The 7,905-nt window shown below is 40.2% G+C and overlaps 1 pseudogene; it reads right to left on the bottom strand.

The window, feature by feature from the left end:
- Window positions 1-238: 238 nt before the first annotated feature.
- LOC122905571 lies at window positions 239-1,033 on the bottom strand (annotated as a pseudogene).
- Window positions 1,034-7,905: the final 6,872 nt, after the last annotated feature.

The following is a 7,905-nucleotide window of genomic DNA, read 5'->3' as shown; positions in this document are numbered from 1 at the left end:
TGTTTTCTTTCTTTCTTTTTTTAATTTAAATACAATTAGCCAACGAATAGTACAACATTAGTTTTTGGTGTAGTGCTCAATCATTCATCAGTCTTTTTTTTTTTTTTAGTTTAGCACCATTTATTAAATGATCTCAGCTGTTGTTGTAGCTGCTGCGTGTCAGCCTGTTCTTAAAACATAAAATGCTCTTCCAATTCCTCTTGTCCAGGACAGAAGGATCTTCCAGGTAGCACGCTAACAGAACAAGAGACTCCGGGGATGCCAGCTTCAATGATGGTGCCATCCAGAGAGGGAGAGGGTCATGGCACATTCAACTGCGGCTTCCAGAGGTTTTGAAAAAGGAGCCTTTGGGGGCCCAGCCTGCCTGGCATTTTGATGCTGTCGGTGTGGGTTTTGTACTCCATAATTGTGTTCGGAGGTAGATTAAGCACTGGTTGCTTGGTCAGTGGCAGTCTTATTCCATATTGAAATAATGTCCTCCCGAAACCGGACAGAGACCACAGCCCCACAGATCTCCTCCCCAACCATGAACTGTTCCCCCAACATGGCCAGGATAAGATTCTCCCAGCAACGGGACGCCAAGCCCTTCCGTAGCCGAATAATCCACCTGCCACCATTTTTATTTGCATCATCCTCCCACATGGGTTTAATTCCTTCTTTGAAGAGATGGAAGTCACTGTGGCCTGTCAGGTCCCCGGGATGTACCATGTGGCTATAAAACCTCCAGAACTGCTCCACGGAGGCAAAGGTGCCAATCTGTTTGATATTCTGTTCATAGCTCTGTGAGCTGGTGGGACCGCCAGGGGTCCTTCCGGAGTACCAGAAAGTATAGTTGTACTGCAGGGGATGCTCTGCTGGTCCAGGCACAACAGCCTTCCTCTTACTGCTGCCCTGATTCTTGTCTCGCTCCATTTTTTCCTTCTCACCATCTTTCTGTGTGCTGTTTTCTTCATTCTGATCATGGTCCCCACTGTCATCGTCTTTCAATGCGTCGAACTTGTTGTTCATCCTCTCACCGCCGCCGTCCTCACTGCCTCACGGAGTCAATCATTCATCAGTCTTATACAATATCCCACATTCATCACATCACGCGCCCTCCTTAATGCCCATCACCCAGTTACCTCATCCCCCCACCCCCTCCCTATCCACAACCCTCATTTTGTTTCCCAGAGTTCAGAGTCTGTCACAGTTTGTCTCCCTCTCTGATTTCTTCCCATGCAGTTTTCCCTCCCTTCCCCTGAGGTCCTCTGTGCTATTGCTTATGTTCCATATTGACCTAGGTACCAGTTACATGGGTGTTTTCACTTAGCAAAATGCATTGATTTGGAAGATCTACATACATTTCTGCAACTACGTTAGGTTTCCTTAAATGTTTAACTTAAAAGAACATGATAGTGAAGACATATTCCAAAGGCTTAATATAAATTCAGCACACAATGGAAGCTGAGAGAACAACAGATTTCTGAAGAAGGAAATCAGCTGGCGTCCAAGCCACATGAAGCAGCCACTTGGAGACACGCCTGCTGATAGCCAGCATCAGTTGCCGCCTTATGGATGAGTTATTTCCAATGTCCAGTCTAGCTGATCAGATAATGACAAACCAAGCTAAAATATGATTGCAATTGCTTCAGTTCCGTGAGTGAGACCTGCCTAAGGTCTTTACAAATACCCTAATTTCCCCCGGCACCTGCTTGATGCAGTCAGTTAAGTGTCCAGCTCTTGGTTTCAGCTCAGGTCCTGTTCTCCGGGTCGTGAGATCCAGCCCCATGTAGCGCAGATTCTGCTTAAGACTGTCTTTCCCTCTCTCCGCCCCTCCCTACCCTGCTTTCTCTCAAATAAATAAATAAATCTTTAAAAAAATCCTAATTTACAAAGTCATGAACACAATTAGAAGGTTGTTTTAAGAAGCTACACTTTAGAGGAAATCTGTTGCATGAATAGAGTAACTGGGGAAAAAAAAAAAAGAGCATCTAAGTTCTGATTACTAGAGCTCCTGTAAAGAGAAAAGAAAGAAAATGGTGAAATTGTTTTTTAAATAAGGACAATAAGAAAAAAAATAATAAGGACAAAAGAAGGAAATCTTGCCATTTGTGACAACATGGATGGGTCTTGAGGGTACAAGGTTAAAGTCAGAGAAAGAGAAAGACTGTATAATCTCACTTATATGTGAAATCAAACAACAAAAACAAAACAAAACAGAAATAATCTCATAAATACAAGTAACAGATTGGTGGTTGACAGAAGTGGGGGTGGGGGATAGGTGAAATGAGTTAGGAGGTAAAAGGTACAAACTTCCATTATAAAATACCTAATTCATGGGCATGTAAGCTACACCATGGCAACTATAGCTAACAATACTGTATCGTATATTTGAATATTGCTAAGAGAGTAAATCCTGAAAATTCTCACCATAGGGGGAAAAAATTGTGATTATGTGTGGTGATGAATGATAACTAGAGTTATTGTGATCATTTCCCAATACATAAATATATAAAATCATTATATATTATATGTTATGTGTCTGAAGCTAATAGAATATTTTTGTCAATTATTATATCTCAGATTTTTTAAATGAAAAAAATTAGAGTAATATAATAAAATTCCCTGGTGCTCAAGGAAAACAATATTTGTTAAACTGAAAGGGACCACTGAGTACTAAGTCAAGTGAAAACAAATACTTTCTTAGATATGTAAGTGGGAAATTTCAGAACATCAATGTTTCCATTCCTGGATAGGGACCAGATAGCAAAGAACATTCTAGCAGTCATTCCCATCCTCCTGTACTGAGAAACCAATGGTTAATTTCAAAAATATTCTACACACATATATCAGATGACTATACATTGGTTAAAAGTGACAATTTAGCCCCATATGTCTTGTCATAGAAAAATGGCTAAAAAATATTGGGAGAAAGAAAGATGTGAAAATGTTGTTAGGGAGTTTGCAGAATAAAAATCCACATTTTCTAGAGAAGGTGATAAAATAAGGAGAAAATAGGCTTAGTGGTAAAAGAAAACTGTAGTGATTAGGAATGCAACAATTTTCTATACTGGAATTAATAATAGAGCTTAGTGATAAGAGACTTGGGTCAAAAGGCAGGAGACCTTGGATGTAACATGTGAGTTTTCCATTAATTATTTGTATGTGAGCAAGTCAGAAAAACCTCTCGGGTACTGGAGTCCCTTGTTTGTAAAACAGGAGAGTTGCACTGAGTCCCCAGGAATGAAGTTCAGTCATCCTGTGCCTGAAAGAAGTCACAAGGATTTCCTCGACACTGGCGGTATCGAGGAGTTTCTTGGAGGAATAGACTTGTTTAATCAACCAAGAAATTTTCGCCTACCAGCTACAGTGTCCTGAAACACTACTACCACTGTAGCTACCCAGATGAGGTAAGGTTGAAAACTGATGCAGTTGCTTGGGTACATCAAGCCATTCCCCTATAACTGCTTGTTAGAAACAAACATAAATTGGTGTAATTCTTTACTCTTCAGCCATACATTGAGAATTCTAGATTTACCTTTTGTAACACACAAATGTCAATGACTTTCATGAATTTATACTACCTTGTGTCAGGGATGAAATTGTTGATAATGCAAAAAGTTTCCTGTTCTCTCATTTATGCTCTTGAGCCTTTCTCTCTCTTTTTTAAAGATTTTACTTATTTGTCAGAGAGAGAGAAAGAGAGCATAAGCAGGGGGAGCAGCAAAGAGGGAGAAGCAGGCTCCCCACTGAGCAGGGAGCCTGATGTGGGACTTGATCCCAGGACCCCGGGATAATGACCTGAGCCAAAAACAGATGCTTAACAGAACCATTCAGGTGCCCCTTGAGTCTTTCTCTTTATAAGAAGTTCCTGGCACACACCATAATTTAAGTGAAATGAAGGAAAATAGAACAGAAATTAAAGATTAAAAAAGCAAGTAGACATCAGGTATTGTGAGTTTAAAAACTGCACACCATTTAAAGTCTGTGTACTGTATCAAAGTATGGAGGTCAATACCTCCAATCTTATCTTCTTCATCAGTTACTGCAGAAGCTCTCTTATCTCCTAGCCATCCACAATTAATTTGTTTTATTAGCTAACACTTTCTATTTCATACATAAAGCTTAAACACAGATGCTCACAACACTTAAAATGCTCTCTGATCCTGAAGTGTCCATGTGTATGCCTGAAAGCTTCCTCTTACAAGTTGAACTGTATGCCTATTAAGAGTTTATCATATTCAGTCCCAAACCATTTTAGGTCTGTTATATCTGTATTAGGATACATTACTCAAGGAAATCTTACATATATACATGAGTACAAACATAATGGGAGAAATCTGGAAGGATCCTGTGCTGAGACTGATTATCCTCCATTTCTGAGAAGTCATAACTGTATATTAGATAATGAATTAGGGGGTTGATTTATTCAAGAAAGATGGCACAAACCTGTAATCACTGATTCCATAGACAAAGAAAATGCCTATTGAAATATCGGTAAATAAAGCTACCTTTCTATGCTTTAGGTCAAAGTCAAATGTTTTCTTTGTGTGTTTATAAGTCAGATGTCTAGGTTATGCTGGAGTGACCCTCTTCAAATTCCAGTCATTCAAACAACAACAGTTTATTGCATACACTTTATACCCATTCCAATATGCCTAGAAGAAGGAGACTTCAAATAGTTAAGGCTATTGTTAATGAACACCCAGGTTGAGTTTATGAGTTTAGCCAACTGTTAAAATAGAAGAAACACAGTGTACAAAGGATTCCTCTCGCTTCTAACACCACCTTCAAATTTGGTAAGGGGGGAAGGGGAGCCCCAAACTAGTCTCAGGTAAAATAATTCACTAGAAGGATTCACAGAACTCACTAAAAGCTGCTGTATTCATAGTTATGACTCACGACAGGGAAAGGGTATGGGCCAAAATAAGCCAAGGGAAGAAAGCATAGGAAGGAGAGAAAAGTACCACCTGTGGGGTTTCTGTTGCTCTCTCCCCATGACATCATGAACATGTTACTTCCCCAGCATTCGTGTATGATGGTATACACTGAGTTCTGCCCCCCAGGGAAGCCTGGAGTTCCATCACATACTGCCCCCATGGCTGTCCGTTAGTCTCCAGCACCTCCAGAGGTTCAGGCTGACATCTTCAGTCTTCAGTTTCTTCCCAAGGCAAACAAAGACACTCCCCCTGGGAAGCACACCCTCGGGGACTAGAGATCACCTCCATTAGCCAAAGGCAAAGGCCAGAGCTCTCTAAGTTAACTTAATCCTTCACTGCACAAACCTGTGTTATTATTTCACATTTGACTGACTTTGGGGTTAATTAGCCAAATATATGACCCAATTTCCTTGGAGAAGAGGACTCCTGCTAAAATCAATCTATTCTAAGTAACCTTTTAGTGTCAGTTGCATGCTAATGATCTCAAATATACATGGTCCACACGAAATGAATACAAAACATGCTTCTCTATGCCAGATGGGGTGGGTTGTTTGGTAAAGTAGAGTAATTTCTACACAGTGGAGAAAACTTTCCTAGACAGCATCTAATCTGGTAGCTGTCTATTCACACTAAAACCCATGATTATTTTTGTTACAGCTCATACTTCTTGACTTCAATTCAGAAAGCATGTTATGGGAAAAGCAAAGCCATTCCTGAGTGAGAGGCATTTCAAAGATAATGCATTGGAAGAAAGGAAACCTTTTAAATTGAGCATTGCATGAATCTGTGAGGGAGGAAATTGGGGACCATAAAAAATTGTGATTAATGAAAGCTCAGTGTTCAACATGTGAGCAATTGCAGATAGAAAAACTGAGACCTTTTTGCAATTCAAATAGAAGCCTTGATAAGGGCTTAGCCAGGTTGTCCACATGCCAATGAATATATAGCTGTCATTTCTGGGAGTTATGATTGGGATATTTGGAGAAAGCTTTATAAACCATGTGCGACATGAGTATTGCTTTTGAAAGAGATTTATAATTAGACATGCAGGAAGGAAAGGGCAAGATACCCCAGACTAGAGGAGCATTATGGTCCAAGACAAAGAGGTAACTTGTCCAAGTAGCTGTAAGAAATCTAATAGAGCTATTAGGGTAAAAGAGAGAATCTTGCCTGGGGATGGGGAGGGAAACTACAGTTAGGGTCAGAGAGAATTACATAGAAATCCAGTTGTGGACGTTTAGCAGAAACTCTGGATCTTATCTATAAACTAAGGGAAACGCTGAAGTGTGAGCAGATTAGGTGATGTGTACAAAGAATTATTTTCTAAATATCTTTTAGATCATAGTTTCAGGGATAGGTTACAGTAGAGACAGACTGCGAGCCAGAATATCACATCCCTTTCTTGTGAAAATGTTAATTTCCACTCCTCATTTGTGTCTTGTATAGATACATGTAGCATAATTCAATGTCAAAGACATAAAAGTCTGGAGTTCACAAATATGAATTTATTTTCCTTAACCAAACTATTTCCATCGTAAGTCTCCATTACACTGTTGGAGGAATATTTCATCTCAATTAGGGTATATTTAGTCCTTTCACTTGTTAACTCTCAAAATCAGGATTCTCCAACTCCCTTCCCCATCCACAGGACTGGCTTCCTGTTCCCAGACAGCCTGATGAATTCACATGCCAGGGCTGGGACAAGACGGTGGTGTTTTACACTGCACGGTGGTGGCTCTAGTCCTTACAAGATGCCATCTTTGTTGGTATCGATCCTTGTTGCCATCTACTGCTGCTGGCCTAACCTCTTTATGGTGTGGTGTCCACATACCACAGTCATAGCTGTCAGCACTTTGCCATTATCATGATACATCGTCTAGCCTGCAGAACTTTCTCAGACACTTTTATGGCCTTTCGAGAGCAATTGGAAAATTCTGTATACTTTCCCATGCCTCTGTGAGATTAAGGTGATCCACTTTAGGAAGTGGAGCAGTGGGGATGTCTCAGCAACATCCTCTGCCAAACACCCCCTGAGGTAAGCTTCAGCTCACCTCCATTGTTCATCCCCACCTACCAAATCTCTATGGGAAGCCCCTTCCCAGTAAGTGAAGTATAGGTTAACTTTGTTCTCAGTCCCAAACCCATCTAGGATTTCTGTCTCCATTCTTCTCACCTGGACTTCTCTCTTTCTATCTGTTTATTTTATTGTTTTCCCCTGGCCATCAAAAACCATCTCCATTATGATAGGAAAACAGGCTCTTACACTATCATTCAGTCCTCCCAATCATTTTCCTGAGGACTTCATTTTCTGAGGACTCCAGGCCTTTTGCAAATTCCCTCCAAACACTTTTCTCTGTGAGACTCTTGTAATTGCAAGTCTTAGAAGCAGGCCAGAGTGGTCAGCTTAGTAAATTCTGGAATTAGATCTCCAAGGGTTGAGATTGGGCTCCACCCTTTGCTAACGGTAGGAATTAATGCAAACAACTTTACTACATCATTATCAAATGATAGTTATAATTACCTAAATCCATTGGATTGTTCCAAAGATAAATTCATATGTATATAGAAAAGTCTTCAACTGGCACATGACACATAATATGCACTCAAGAAATAAAATTGAGCCATCTTCTTTCATCAAAGAGTATTGTGATCTTCTTTCATCAAAGAGTATTGTGTCAACTCTGGGTTTTTCAGAACTCTCTAGATCAGAGTTTCTTAACCTCGGCACTATTATCATTGAGAGTAAGATAATTCTTTCTATGGGAAGCTGCCCTGTGGTTAGCCTCTAGCCACTGGGCTCCAAGAGCATTTCCCTCCCATGTGACATGTGACAACCAAACATGTCTCTACACCTTGCCAAACATCTTGTGAGAGGTGAATCACGCCTAGTTGAGAATCACTGTGTTATGTGGAAGTCAAAAGCCAAGGATTTTTAATCTTTTTATTCTCCTTTTAGCCTTTCTACTAGGTGATAAGCCTCACACTT

The sequence above is a fragment of the Neovison vison genome, chromosome 4 (assembly GCF_020171115.1).
Source record: "Neovison vison isolate M4711 chromosome 4, ASM_NN_V1, whole genome shotgun sequence".
Taxonomy (NCBI): Eukaryota; Metazoa; Chordata; class Mammalia; order Carnivora; family Mustelidae; genus Neogale; species Neogale vison.
The sequence above is the reverse complement of the archived record's forward strand: the minus strand, read 5'-3'. Positions and strand labels throughout refer to the sequence as shown.